The sequence below is a fragment of the Augochlora pura genome, chromosome 2 (assembly GCF_028453695.1).
Source record: "Augochlora pura isolate Apur16 chromosome 2, APUR_v2.2.1, whole genome shotgun sequence".
In the NCBI taxonomy this organism is placed as follows: domain Eukaryota; kingdom Metazoa; phylum Arthropoda; class Insecta; order Hymenoptera; family Halictidae; genus Augochlora; species Augochlora pura.
In genome coordinates, this window is record NC_135773.1 from 11,014,349 (window position 1) to 11,029,858 (window position 15,510).

Below are 15,510 nucleotides of genomic sequence, written 5' to 3' on the forward strand. Positions count from 1 at the left end.
CCTAATGCCACGTCTCTCACTATATATATATCTCTATATATATATATATATATATATATATATATATTTATATAGATATATATATATATTTCTTTGTGTGTCTGCTTGTCTCCCTCCCTCTGTCTATATTCTATATTTAGGCGGCGACCGTGCCGAGCGCCACGCTTCCGCCACATATTTCGAGAAAATATCGCCCGAACCAACCCCGGCCGTTATGCCCGAACGTTCTTTCGATCGGGTCCTTCCTCCTCCCGATCTCCAGGATCGAGAAGCTACCTGTTACGCACCGGCGATAACGGAAACGGAAAAAACTCGAGGGTCTGCCACCCTCTCGCGGCCGAGGATCGACGGTGCCCCAGATAACCATCCGATAGCTTTCGCGTGTCAGCTGATAAACGATTGTTTGTTGACCACTTTCGGTGAAACCAGCACCCGCGGTAACGCACTCGCGGTTTTATGCATGGGCTCTCTACCATTCGTCTGTTAACTTTGACTGCGATATGCGGATGCTTGATTGGGTATTCGACAATTCATTTTCATTTGGATCTCTGAAGCTTGGAAAATATGGAAAGTTGGATCCACTTGTTTCTTAACCCATTATACTATGATTTCTTTCGCAGCTATGTTGATTAGCACTTTTCCATGTTTAATCGTTTCTTTAACTACTTCTAATCTTTTTATAATCTATTTATAATCTTTATCTATTTCTATTCTTATTTGAACAAGCTGAACATTCTAGTAAAATTCAACTCCTTCGAATATATTAAAAAACTTTGGAAGTTAAATTTGCGTTAATAATAAAAAAAAAAAAAAAATATTAAAAAACTAGTAAGATAATACAGTAATATATATAGTAATAATAATATAGTAAAAAACTAGATGAGTAGTGTGATTTAGCTTGTGCGATCTTTATAGAAATCGCAAACAACGCGGTTAAATAAAAAAATAAACTTCATATCCATAAAATGATTCATACAAAATTCTGTAGGGGAAGCGAGCCCCTTAAATTTTTAATTAACGATGCAGCCCTATGCAGATCAGAAAATATCCCTGGGAAAGAAATGCAGGAAATGTGAATGAAGTTCAAATTACACTCGTCAAGTTGCTCCGACCAGGGATCTGCGCGAATTCAAAAATCAACACCATTCACACCACGGAAACTACATATTTTCTCGAATCGCAGCCGCGGAAGATTCGCGAGCCGAACTGTTTTTTTCACTCAATCTCCCACCGGATTTCATTAACGAGACTGAACAAACATCGTGTCCGATTTAAGTTGCAGAGGACGCGGCTCGCTCGCGACACAGACAGCAGCATTTTCGGGGATATTAATTGACTAGTTTATCGATCGACAGCGCCGAGCAAATCGAACTTTCTATCAGGAAGTTTGTCAAATCGAGTTAATTGTCGGCCCTGTCGGCGGAACTTCCGTCGATCGAGGCCTCCGCCATTGTCCCCGTGATTTCTGTCAATTCGACGGCACTATCGACCGGGTCTGACCTGTTAAAAAAAACCCCGCTGCCAATCAGTCCGTTCCGCGGGACGGGGGCAACGCGTCAAGCGGGCCGCATAATCGAGACGTTTCGCACGATCAATTACATTGTCTCTTGTCAGGAGGTTCAATTGCGCTCTGAAGAGTGGCGGCGGCGGCGAGAGCCAGAGATGAAGTAGCGATGCGCCGGGCCGCGTAGGGTACGGGGGAACGGGGTAGGCTAGAGACTGGAACAATTTGCATTGTTCTCGGCGAGGCAAAGTGTAAACTAGCGGGAGCTTTTAATGACGCGGATTCCTGTACCCGCGGGACAATGGGGAATTCGTCTTGCTTTTAAAGCAAACGATGGGGAATCGCTCAAGTTCCACGGTTTAACTTTGACAAACGGCCGGGAGTGTCTTTAATGCTCCTCCCGCCGTGATTCAGAGACCGAGTTTGCGACGGGACCACCGAGCCGTCCTCATATGGAGAGACGCTTTTATCTTCCCCCGATGACTAAGAAAAATTGCCCGCCCTCGCGAATCGACTGCGCGAAGACATCGGCGGTTAATTCAAGATAATCCCTGCCTAAGGTGAAGCACTAGGCCGGGAAGTGGAGTTTAATTAAACAGGATTATTCAAATAGGGGCGAGTAAGATTTCATTAAAGGAGATCGCGAGATCGGAAGTAGAGACATCGGGGGAGAGCAAACGGTGTTTGATATCGGGCGACGGTAACTACGAACTTTGTCCACAGAAGTGAACAATTTATTTGCCAACAGAAACTTGATACTCCGACCTTTGGGCGCATTCGGATTTCAACGGTCGCATCTTCCTTAACCAAATGAATTTTCTACGCGGGACGCTTTTGAAATCAACGCGGCTGCATGTTTAAATCTGTTATTTATCGGCTTTGATGGGATTATTGGAAAACCAGATTGATAAGCGAGAAACCATTTAATTAATACTTGAGACACTCAATTGGGTTCAAATGTATTTTATTGATATAATGCTTTTAAACTTTTATTGGTTAACACTTTGATTATCACGCCAACAATTCGAAGATTTTTATAAAAGTAAACTTAATCATATCAAAGTCGAAAAGTTAATATGTGTGGCGTCGAGTACTTTGATAACACAAATATAGTAATTTTTGTTTCACTTTACGTCCCACTTATGATCACGAGAAAAGAAATCAGTACATTACGACTAAAGTTTAAACGTACTAGTTATCGTAGCATTTTAGGAGAATGTACTCTGCTGTATAGTATACAGGACGATTATTTTACCATGTACATTAAAATATCGTCATTATCATTGTTGGTATGAAAAAATGTATCGGAACACCTTTGTTTAGTTTCCAGCTAACAATATCGTGATTCGTGTTTCTTTCTTCTCGAGGTAATTTTTCTCAATTATTGACGGTCATCATAATTTCCTGCATATTAACCCCTATTTTTATAACGCAGAACTGTGGTGCACGTCGAGGCGAGTTCAACGTCGTCTGTCACACAAACCTTTAAAAGATCTTTAAAAAATAGAAATTAAAGTGCAAAAAATAGCGATGATCTTCAATAGTTGAAAGAAATGATTTTGGGAGAAAAAAAATATGAATCATAACTTTCTCAGCTTTGAATTAAAAGTTATCTTGGCACTTCTTTTATATCAGCAAAAATAACGAAGATGTTTGAATGAACAGGATAAGCAGAATGGGCAACTTGATTTTTGTAGTGCAGAGATGGAAGATAACTCGAATAAGATGACGATCTAGAGTTCATAGGTAAACGAATCATGCCGAAATATATGACATCGTTCAGGCCAGACGCCCAAAAAATCCACGCTTCCGTTCAGAGGAGTCTCATTCTCCTTAGCCATGTCAAAGCGTCGATTCTTGAGGCGAGACTATTTCCATTCCGCTGGTGCACTCAAAGGGTATCGCGCGTCGCGGCGTGCCTGGTCGATCGACTTTCTATCACCGGCGCCGCTCCCGGCGGCATCATTCGTCCCGTGCGACGCGGCGTTTCGGCGTCGTTCCGCGACGCTAATCGCATTAGCACGCGGTGAAACAACACGGATCGTTCCATGGTAGACGACCAGTCACTTTGTCCTCGTCTCTTGAAATCTGTTCCTCCCGGCGAGCAAGTTTCTTCGTGGCAGTTTTGCAGGGAACACAGCGGCACAATGGCGGTAGCCGGTGGACGTCGTCACTCGTAGCTTCCCAACCGCCGGCGAACTTGTCCACCGCGTCGCTATAAAGCGAGCACACTTATTTGCATAGCACCTAATTTGCCGGCGACCGTGTTCTGCTCCGCGAAAACTCCACTTCACGGCTTTCGGTTCGGCCCGCAGGAAACGGCAATCCGCAAGCTCTCCGGTAGCGAAATCGCTGGCTCGGAATCTCGAACAACGGGAGGGACCGTATTGTGTCGGTCGCCGCTACTGATTGATAAAGGCTGCCCCCGTGCCAATCGAATTTGATTCATTAACGAGTTACGGATTCGTCCGCTGTCTCGATCGCGCGACGTTCGCCACATTTTTCACAGCGTATCGCTATTACGTTTGATTGATTATCGCGATCCTAGGACGGCTGCCGGCGGGATCGTAAATTTAGTTTACCTGCTGTCGGTTGCGAGACGCCAACGATGTCGACGTCGATGTCCTACGGGCATCCTCGGCGAACCGCGACAATGGGGCGGGCGGTGTACGAACATTGAATAAGAGAGCGTGAATTTTTACTTATTTATATATATATTTATTTATTTGTTCATTTGACAGTTGAACCCATCATTATATAATATACGAGGACATATGTTCAGTTGCAATAGAGAACAAAGTTTTCACGAAAAGAAAAGAACAAGCTGCGGCCGACAATTATTTCTAGTGTTCTTTTTCATGAATTGAATTTTCTATATGAAACATAATTATGTAGTATCTGATGGACGAATTAAATGGAAAAATAATTTTCCCTGTATTATATCAGAAACTCAAACTTAAGACCAGTATAATTTAAAAAATTACTAAGAAATGTTTTTATGATTCTTTGACAAAAAATCTTCTTACCAAATTTAATATAGTTTATTCTTCGTCCGTATTAATCAATCGCGGAAAGTATGCGGAGACAGATTGTATACTACATAAAATAAAATTTTAACTTGGTTGATTTTTTTAATGACTTTAAAAAGCCAAAATCGCGCTCTGTGGTAATGGGCATCGATAATTAAATACGTGTAAGGAATGTATGTACACGATTTTAATGGTCCAATCAATTTGCGTGATATACGCTTCATTCCCGTGGTACGAGCATTTTTGCAGCACAGTCACGGTACGTCTCGCACATGAATATCGTTCTAGACGTATGCACAAATATATGGCCCGTTTCATACACGCTTACTGTATTTATTTTGTAAAGTTCAATACTATTTATTAATGTCCTGCAGGAAAATATTGTCGATGCTAGTAATCAAATAAAATAATTCTGAACAAATTATTTCAATTGAAAACACGAATCTCGCATGTACAAATGAATATATTACTTAATATTTCGTCTGCAAATTTATGTTTCGTAAAATAACGAAGTAAATGTTGATATAATGAAAATGAATTTTTACTTTTAAATCTCATTAACCGTCTGCGGAGGCCGTCAAAATGACGGTTCACCAAGTTTTTAATTTACATTCATTATCGTTATTTTCCTAAACAATTATGAAACAGACATTTTTAGCGCCCTGCAAATCTACCATTAAATCAGAATAAATGTTACAGAAAACACGTTTATTAATTAAAATAATTCTCACAAGGTAATTCGTTATTATTGTTCGCTTCTATTTATTAGTAACTTTGGATATTCTCCTTTATTGGATCAATAATTCATTTCGTCACATTCTACAGTATTGTATTCATATTATAATAGCGAATAAAACAAGCAGCACGAAAATAAAAACACGAAGAATCGGATGCACTGGAAGCGCATCATTGTTGGTATTTCAACGTTACTGGGTATTGTATCGAATTCAAAATATTTCTCTGACATTGTCCCAGTACTTTATATTCAACCAATTGTATTTTGTAACCGTGACGGTGTACTGCAAAAGAACGCGTCGACAATAGAGCTTGATAAACAATACAAAATTGTTCTGTAGAAATCTTGTTCTACCTGTGACAGAATTAGAGTTGTTGTCCAGTTATTGAAGGTGGCGCGATTAGCAGGTTAAGAAGTAATTGTTGCGACGCGTATATGATCGCACGATTTCGTCGATGCCATTTTTGAGAGTCTGTTTATTATCTTTTTGACAAATTAATTAGTTTACGGTTCTGATACAGCCGATGAAAATCGGCTGACTTTCCTAGGAAAGTCAGGGTGGCTGTACCATTCTCAATGACACTTGACGTTGCCTAAGCCCGCGCAGGGCGCTAAAAGTGTTCGGCAGTCTATTTCCTGTAATTTCCACGGGGTACAACGGGTACCATTGTCAGCGACGTCATCGTTTCTGGCGTCGCACTGTCCACCCACCCCCATCGTCTCAGCTCCGATAGATTGTTACTAATTGGTGGGTTCAATATTCCATTATTTTTAGTAAATAGTGGAGGGGTATTTTCATGTTTATATTTTTAGTGGACTGACGAAGTCTAAGCAGAATCTCGTCATCCGTCTTTATAACCACATTCTTCATTTAGTATCTTGTTTGTCATATTTTTAAAATATCTATTTATTACGAACCACTGCTTCACATTTTTTATATTATTTATATATATATCCGTAGTTACAACCACGACGAAACCGATGGTTATAATAGTTTTCATTATCACAGTAATTTTAAGGAGATTACTATTGTCATTCATCACGGTAATTCGGTAGAAGCGGAATTGCTTTGATCTTGGTTGTTCGCGTGGAAACGGCCTTCGAACGTTTCGATATTCTTATCGACGTCCATGTACGTCGACTCCGACGCACACAAACAAGCTTAAAGTCCTCTTTCCGCCAGGCCAGAGTAAGCACATTACCGGCTTGCAGCTTCGTTACTACTCAACATTTCCATCCTGAATCGCGCTCTTTGTTTCCCTCCGGCGCTGGAAGCAAGGAAACCATTCGATTTCCAACCGTTGGATGGCTGCTTTTCGAAAAATTTTCAAAGTCCCTTTCCTCGCGTCTTCGCGAGCATTCACGACGCCAGCTCGTTTCACAGCGCCGAACGGCTTATTGTTATTGACAGAATGCTCGACTTGTCACATTTTACACGCTTACAACCTACTGGGAAAAGTAGCGCGAATTTTCAGCTTGCGAACTACTAAGTGAAAACAGTATCACGGAAATTAAATGACTCGACGATGTACGTAAAGCAGGCTGACGTCTTAAATAGAATTCTCTTAATTTCGTTGACTTTACTGGAAGATTATTTTCAACTCGCTAATTAAGTGCGTGAAAGTTTACACAGAAACGATGATGTCTAATTTAATGAATAGTGCATAAAGAAATTTTAACGTGAAACAAACAACGCAGAGTAGATGATATAGTATCGAAAGATAAAATAGCGGAAAGTATTTGCAATAACTATAAATACTCGGGTTCCTACTAGAATTCGTTTCTAGAAACAAGAGTTAAACATTTCGTTGATAGTTTCGTGAAAATCGTTCGCACAGTCGTTTCAATTCCAAGCATAATGCATCAAACTAATCTTCACGCACCAGACTAATGTCTGACACACAAATCCGTTAATGCACTCCATGTATTATGCTGTTCCACGCTGCAGCATACAGAGCAACGATAATCCTCTGATCATTTCATATTTCATGAAATCGTGTCGCCTTTTGAAGATTACTTATGTTTCCCGCTATCGGCTCGCCTTTCAAGGATTAACATTACATCTTCTGGAATCGCATTGTCTTTCCGTGGATCGCTTTACGTTTTCTGAAATCGTATTCGCCTGCCGAGAGTTCCAGTCGAGGGTTAGATTACGACGGTTCTGGTGTCCCGGATCATAATCAATTTGCGAGCCGGCTAAATGAGACTAATGGCTCCTGGGCTGACGGAATCCCGCAGGAAGACAGGGCTGCCGTTCCATCGGCGTTCATTCAGGACCGACATCCCTATCGCGTCGTTTCTCTCCTACGACGAACCGCCCATTTCCTCGGTCTGCTCGACATTGTCACATTTTTCTGGCGACACCGGTGGGGGGTGCGCGGGTCGACGTTGTCGTCAACGTCGCTGTGACGGCTTAGCGCTGCCGGGGACACGAGGCATTTCAATACAGCACGAAAGTGAATCTCGACACACAAAAGCCGGTTTTACACGCGAACTTACCGGCCACGGCAATATAACGCATTTATGATGGATCTCGCCGTGCGGAACGTCGCCGCATCCATTTACCCGGAAACGCAAAGCAAGTGTGTGTTTTAAACTGTATACCTTGCTTCGTTCGCGGAACGGGTTACAGCCGTCGATGCGATAACAAAAATATTCGGCCTATTGTTCCGACGGGATCCATGATTGAGCGGTTAATTAATTGGTTGGGGCTGAAAGGCGGAACATCTCGACATGACCGAATTTTTGTCTCTATCGATGAAAGGTCGAATGCTGCGGAAATTACCAACGCAATTGTTTGTCGATGCGACGAAAAGAAGCGGAACGAGTGCAATTGACAGAATAACCGAATTTATTCTGCAACATCTGGTAAGTATTTCGGAAGCACTTCCAAACGTGTGATCGATGAAATAACCGACGTTATTCCGTAAATGCATTTTTATATCTGACGTTTTGTGTAGTGTGATATTTTTTATGAGAAGAATTTCCAGAATAAGCGAATGTGTCAAAGATTACAGTGGCTTCAAAAAGTATTTGTACATTTTTAAAACGGCGTCGTAACTATTTTAGAACTGGACTGATTAACTTGAATATTTAAAGATATTGAAGGGACTAGTACACCGTGAAATTACTAAAATACATTCTTTAATTTCGCTAATATTTCGAATCTGAACTTATAAAATTTCGTAAAACTTTGTAACTTATATGCAAATGTTTACATCATTCAACATCTCTGGTACAGTTTAAAAAAATTTATACCGTGTTAAATACTTCTTGTTAATACTTCTCGAAAACAATGTAAAATAATGTTATCGTGAAGTACAGGTATGCCAGGTTATATCAAAGTTACGTAATATCTGGTTTATAAAAGAACCCGCCAGCGATGAACGTGAAAAAAGGTCCTTGCAACACGGTTGCTGCAATTAATTTTTTGGCAGTAGAAACGTTTCCCACGGCTCCAAATAATCATAAAAGGGAAGCGTTATTATAACAATCCAGACATTCAAAGCCATGATGGGCATTTTAAAAGACATTTTAAAAGACATCTAACGCTGAAACGTGAAAATCCTTGTTTCGTAACGGAAGAAATGTAACTGCCATAAAATGCTGTATTAACCGTATTTTGTTTTCATTGAAATGTTTCAGTGGTATTTCGCGTCGCTTCTGAAAGGTATAATAATCGGAATTTTCAGGCAGCTCACCGGTAAAATTCAGTAATTAGGTTAAAGTATAGCTTTCATTGTTGGTCATATTCGACGCGAAATGAATTGTTTAAGCTGGAAGACAGGAATTTATGTAATTTAGTAAAATCTGAGAGAAAAGTAATTACTAAATAATTAGTAATAATACCATTACCGTCAGCATATTTTTGCGATCGATCCACATTCTGAGAACGAAATGAATTATCTCGATTCGTAATTTGGAATTGTTGCTAAAACAGCGCAATCTTTCGGCTTTGGGACAGCTGAGACTACACCGTAGGTACCATTTCACAATGGAAATACCTTGAGATAGAGAGCGGAACAATTTTCTGCTGGGTATTCTATCGACTCGGCCATATTTCCGAATAGGAATCCGGGTGCAGAGGTTCTGCAACGTCGGCAATAGATAAAATCCTGGCGATTAATAGGCTGCCGGCTTTTTTCCGCGCCTTTTTGTCCAGCGCCACGCCGGCTTTATCTCTCTCTCTCTGCACGGCAAAAATGTCGTGCGCCGTTTGCTAGCACGAACGGAACGTGAAACTGGCAATCGGTAAACAAAACTATCGCTCCGCGGGGCGCCTACGAGTAAAGTTTCCTGGATATTTTGCCTGCCAATCCCTGCAACGAAAACCCGGCGGAGCATGTGGAACTATTGCGGATTTATTGCCAGAATTGGGATCTAAGAGCTCTCCAAGACGGCGAACGCCTTCGGTTTACGAGTACCGTGAGATTTCGGCGGCATCGAAAACAAATTGATCAGCGGGTTCGGGAAATAAGCGGCCGCGGGAAGAGGCACCAAGGTGTACGATAGATCCCCGGGGCCAATAGCCGTGTACGTTTCGAGCTCACCGATAAATCGATCGCTCTCACGGAACAATAAACGCGGCAGCGCTCAATGACGCGAATCGCAAAGTTTGCTTATTTTTTTTTGGAAAAGTCAAGGTTGTGTCAAGATTATATCAAGATAAAGTCAACATCTTCAGATCGATATTCATTTATTTCATATATTGCTTACCGAAAGTGAATCGATATTAAAAAATGAATGAATTTGCAATTCAAAAATCAATATAACAAATGTGATAAATGAAACTTGAATATAAATATCTAACAAATACAATCCTCTTCACGTCTTTCCATCTATGTAACTCGCACAATGTGTCCCTCATTTTTCCGTGCATACTTCGGGAAAGAGTACAGGTAAAAATAAGACTAACATGATACATAGCAAAGAGTTCATAAATGTTTCCTCGATCAGTTATGACAAAAATTAAAATGTGAAAGATATGATAACGCTCAGATACAAGGAACGAATTAATTACAAGAATCATCATCGCCGGCGACGTTATTAGACAAAATCAACGATGACAAAGTGTCAATAAAGCTTATAGAACACGCAACCGAAATATGTACGAAGAACATGGGACACCCTATGGAATTATCAGACAGAGCTTTTCTATGAAAGGGTCGTACGCTCGAAACAGAATACGTTGCCCGAAGAAATTTCGCTGGCGCAAAACACTGGACAGTAGAATTTCGGTTAATTAAATTTGCAGCAGAACCGATATCAATGACGACAGATTTCGATTAATTGTATGGAAGGGTGAGGGGCGTTCATCAGTGAAATTGGATTTCGCGCTTGCCCGTAGGTGCGCGCCGCGTCGTTTCCACTCGCACTTCACCGACAAAGCGATAAGTATGGCATTGTTGAAACTGCCCGTGTCGCATTCCTTCCCTCGCCTTTGTCAATTACTTGTTTACAACGCGTCGATACTGAGAACGTTGGGACTCGCGACGAATGTGGGCGGGGACTATTTGATGACACAGATGACGGTGGAGACACTTAATCCGTACAAATAAATCAAAGGATTTAACACCTTCGCTGCAATTTCACCTACGAATGTAATTAATTTTTATACAATCTAGTTGTTCAATTTTCATTTGATTCAATTGAATACTTCGATTTTATGAAACTTTGAAAATTGTGACACGCCAGTTAACGTTTCGATCGAAGCATAATAAAAAGTTAAAAATTTAGTTATTTATTTGTTTCAATCTCTTACAGCTAAATATCATTTAGAAGTCACGTATTAATTTATCGTATTTTTGAAACTGACTGAATTTTTCACTACAATGCTGTACATCCTGAGCTTCAAATCTTGTTTCACACGTCCGAATAAATCCATTCGTTTAAAACTTTGACTTCGTTGTTATTTTATACAGATAAATGGATGTTTTGATTTCCAAATCTCTTACATCCATTTAAAAAACTCGTACCATAGAAGGTTGAAGAGACAACCTCTTTTACACGAACGTTTATTGGATACCTATAAAATACTGTGTGCACTCCGGTTCTAATTCTTTTTTTGCAACATGAAAGTTTATTTGATAACATAATGACATCGTGTAAACATCGAGGAAGTCAATATCGTTTTTTTTTTAAATTGGTTAAAGCGGTTGAATAATTCAAAGTTGCAGAGCCTCCAGTGGCTTTCCAGGGCAACGGTAGAACCAGATAGGGGATGAAAATCGTTTCCCGCCGGAAATCATTCCGCTTTTCCTCCCGATTCTGGAAAAAAAATCGAGCAGGCAAACTCGAAAGGGCGGTTGCGATCGTATCACGGATTCCCAGCAAATCGGAGCCGTAAAACTTTACGAGAGAAAATGAGGAAAACTGATTGTATTGGGCTGAAAGGTGGTTACCATCAAACGTCGGAGCCCAGGTAGCACTCGACAACGGAAATTAAAGAGACGTTCGCCGAAAGGGATGGAAAGTGATTCATTTCTTAGTAGCAGGCCACCTTATGAACAAATAGAGTAAATCAAAGGCGGGAGAAAATGATGAAAGCGTCAAATAGCTGACTCGACTCTTTCGGCCCGGTTAGTAGAGTTACCAAGGAGTGCAAACTGAATTCCGCGCTGTTGCAGGGTGTTCAGCAATAAAACGGAGCCGTTCGCACCACAAAAGGTTAACGCCGTTCCATTCCGACTGAATTGTAGTGCAAACCCGGTAGTAAGTGTTTCGTTTGCTCGAGGACATAAATCAGGCTGGAGTATGCGAGATTCGGAGCCAGGCAGGGTGCTCTACGAGTAAGAACGAAGCAAAAACGGCGACGATGAACGCTGCCGAGCGAAAGTGACGAAGACTCTCGAGAAGAAAGGGTGGCTGGTCTACGGTTGAGCTAGAGACTGTGCATCTCAGGGAGCCGGGAGGTATTTGAAGTGCATAAACGAGCCTCGAGGTGAATTTAAGCGGGCTGGCTGCCGTGCAATTTCAAAGAAATACGGGGCTTGGACCAGAATCTTCGCGGGCCTCGAGAGTCCCGTCGCGAATATAGAAGAGGGACGAAAGTGGATCCTTGTGGCGAGAGATACATTGAAAAATGGGGCACTTGTAAACATCCCCGGGCCGCTTGCGAGAGAACACACTGACCGCGGGGATGTAACATTTCGAGGGTAAATTTGTTCTCTTGTAAAAGTCAGCGAAGAAAGATTCCTTGGCAGCGCTTTGTATCTATTGAGTTCAATTGAATAGGTACACAAGGATTCCGCGGGCTGCTATCTTCGTTAGATTCAGATGAACACGAATTTTCTAATAATTCTCGCTCAGCTGTTGGACCTCCTTCGGCAGGGTTTGAATTTAACCGTAATTTAATCTTAAACCTTAAGAAATATATGCTGTTTCGTCAATGTTTAACCTCTTAGGTACGGCTGGATTTTGCGCAAATACAGTTTTTCATAACTAAATTACCATTTTTCTTAATATATATATATATTTTTCTGTGTTATATATAGTATTAATTACATATATTCTTTTCTTAGCGTATTTTACATGCACACTTTCATTTTAATCGTTTCCTTCAATAATTAATAAAACTAAACTTTAAATTATTTTTTAATCTACTTCGACGACAAACAGATGTGTTATAGAACACGGAAAGTTCTAAAGGACGCGCTGTTATCGCCCGATGTTTCACTTCGTTCTCGGAAGATCTGAATTCAACCGGAGGAAAATTGTGGTTCTCGATTTTCCATTCCTTGAACATTTTTCCCAGCTCTCGGAAAAGCACGCTAAGAATGGAATCGGACCCTGCATCGCGAGCATATTCTAATTTGTTTTTCTACTTGTTAATGCAGCTAGCTACTGCATATCCCTGCGGCTGTTTCCAAGCGAGCTCTTCGTATTTTGTAACGTGTAAATAAAGAAAGCGACAAACAACAGCTTCCACTCATGTGTATATAAATAATTTCGCGTTTTATTTCGGAGTGCATAACTGTTACAATACAATTGAAAAACAATCACAGAATATCAATTATCCATTCGACCAAAATGTTTTTTTGTTATGTATAATAATTATGAATAACAGCAAAATCATTTCCATTGCCGACAACGATTATCGATGGAAGAAATTCTGTTTTGGTCGCTTATAATAATTCTTTATAACGTTAAAAAATCGAAATCTTTCTATTTATATGATTTATTGAATAAATCTCTATAATAAATAAGTATTTTCCCTCGCTGTTAAAAGATTTAAATAATCCTTCTTATTAACAGAATATGTATTAACTTTATGTTGCATTACGGAAACAACCGTAATTTTAATTAAACCGTTGTTTCGTCGAAACAACCACTAAACTATACATGCGAAAAAGATTATAGATTTATATACAGCGAGTTAAGAAATTTACGAAATAAGAGAGCATACAAAGAGTACTCCAAAATAGTACATATTGTGTAACATTATTTATTATTTATTCAATGATTCACGCGTACCAAATCATCTCACCTATTAATTAATTCAACCTACTATTTCTTACGTAATCGAAGCCATATTAAAATTTACGTTATCTCGAAAATCAGCAACTATATTCGAGAAGTTCTGGACAGCGATTTACATTTGAATCTACTGGTTTACATGCGAGCAAACACAGCGGTTGAATATCGAAATCGGAGAAGCAATAAATTTTATTAAGACACGGGGGGCGAGCATCAGCGTGGACGGTGGAAAATATCGGGCAGTAGCGACGCTTCCGGCGACGCAGCAGTCCACATCCGTCCGGAAGCTTCCGGTCAGAATGGCGGGATCCGTAAACGCTCAGCGGGAACTTCTGCTCGCGCTTTATTGTTGTCGCGCACGAACGAGCTTGCAACGAAGCGTGCCGTCAAATATATATGCGACCGCCAAAATCCTACGCCGAGGAAATATTACCTCCGGCGTGCCTCCGCGTACTTCAACCGTTATCAAAATTATTGAATATTTACATCCCGTAGGGCAGTCGTATTGTTAAGATCGGGAATTTCCAGCTGCGCAGATAGTTCAACACCACCGAAAGGTCGAAATATATCGCACCGGAACATACGAATTTTTAGTTTTCCCTGGAAATTCATCTCGGCGCTTCATTTTTAACTTTCCTCGAACCAAATAATTTTTCAATTTGTTTGAATTACGCATGAATAAACCTTGTAAATATGGCTGTCAAAAATCTACAAAAATTTAAAGAAGACGCAATTTATAATACTCTGTTAATGTATTCATTTAGTCGATGTGCAAAAGAAGTGTATGAAAATTAACGAGGTTCGAAGGAGCAAAACATGTTTTCTTTGTGAATGTAGAGTAATTGTAATTTAAAATAGTAAATAAAGTTTACTTTGCCAGTTAGATCCATTCCATTTCTTACGTATTTTCTTATCCACTTCTTCGAAATGAATATTAATCCTAATATTGAATTTGATGTAAATAATCGATATTTTAAATTGCAACAAAGAGAAAGAGAGAGAGAGAGAGAGAGAGAGAGAGAGAGAGAGAGTAAAAGGTATAGTAAAAGAAGGAGAGGGAGGAGAAGGAAAGGGTAAAAGGTATAGTAAAACAGAGAGAGAAAGAAACAGAGTATGATAAGAAAATGCAATTAAAACAAAAGAAACGAAGAAAAAGATTTGAAGGGTGGAAATCTGAGCGAAAAAGTCGAAGCATTCAGAACAGAACCATAAGTGAGTTAAGTGTCACAGCCCTGGTGAAGAAAAGTTGCCCCATGTCGGAGACTTGTTTCGTTGTTTTTACTAATATATTGTCATTCTTATCCTTCCTGTTATTTAAGTTGCAAGTTGTTCATTTTTGTTACGTTGGCGCGTCGGACGTCTCAAAATAATCCCAACAAGAATTGCGTAAGGGATTGTGAAGTATAGTGACAATTCCATGAGAGAAGTACGTCGCGACGAAAGAGTTGCCGAGGCTATGAATTGAAATTGCGGTGGAAATAAATTTTTTCGGAGGGTTTAAAGGGTTCTGGGTCCAGGAAGGATAACTGCCGAAGAAAAACTGATTTCGCGGAGCTTTAAAATGGAGAAGCATACGAGACTGTGAATAAGAGTAAAGGGGAAATTAAAATACGTGGTCGAGGTGCGAGAAAAGAATGCTGCAAATGCCGTTGCAAGGTGTGCAAAGTGTGCGAGCAAAATTGTGCGCGAAGCAGAGGGAACAAAGAAGAAAATATAACAGAAAATCAATTTTATCTGAATATTGAATCGTCCTTTATGTATAAAGC

General features: G+C 40.2%; 1 protein-coding gene across 1 annotated transcript in view; it reads left to right on the top strand.

Annotated features, from left to right (window-relative positions):
• Positions 1–15,510, top strand: part of Neto (Neuropilin and tolloid-like) — a 189,900-nt gene that overhangs the window by 385 nt on the left and 174,005 nt on the right. The gene's annotated exons all lie outside the window — the stretch shown is intronic.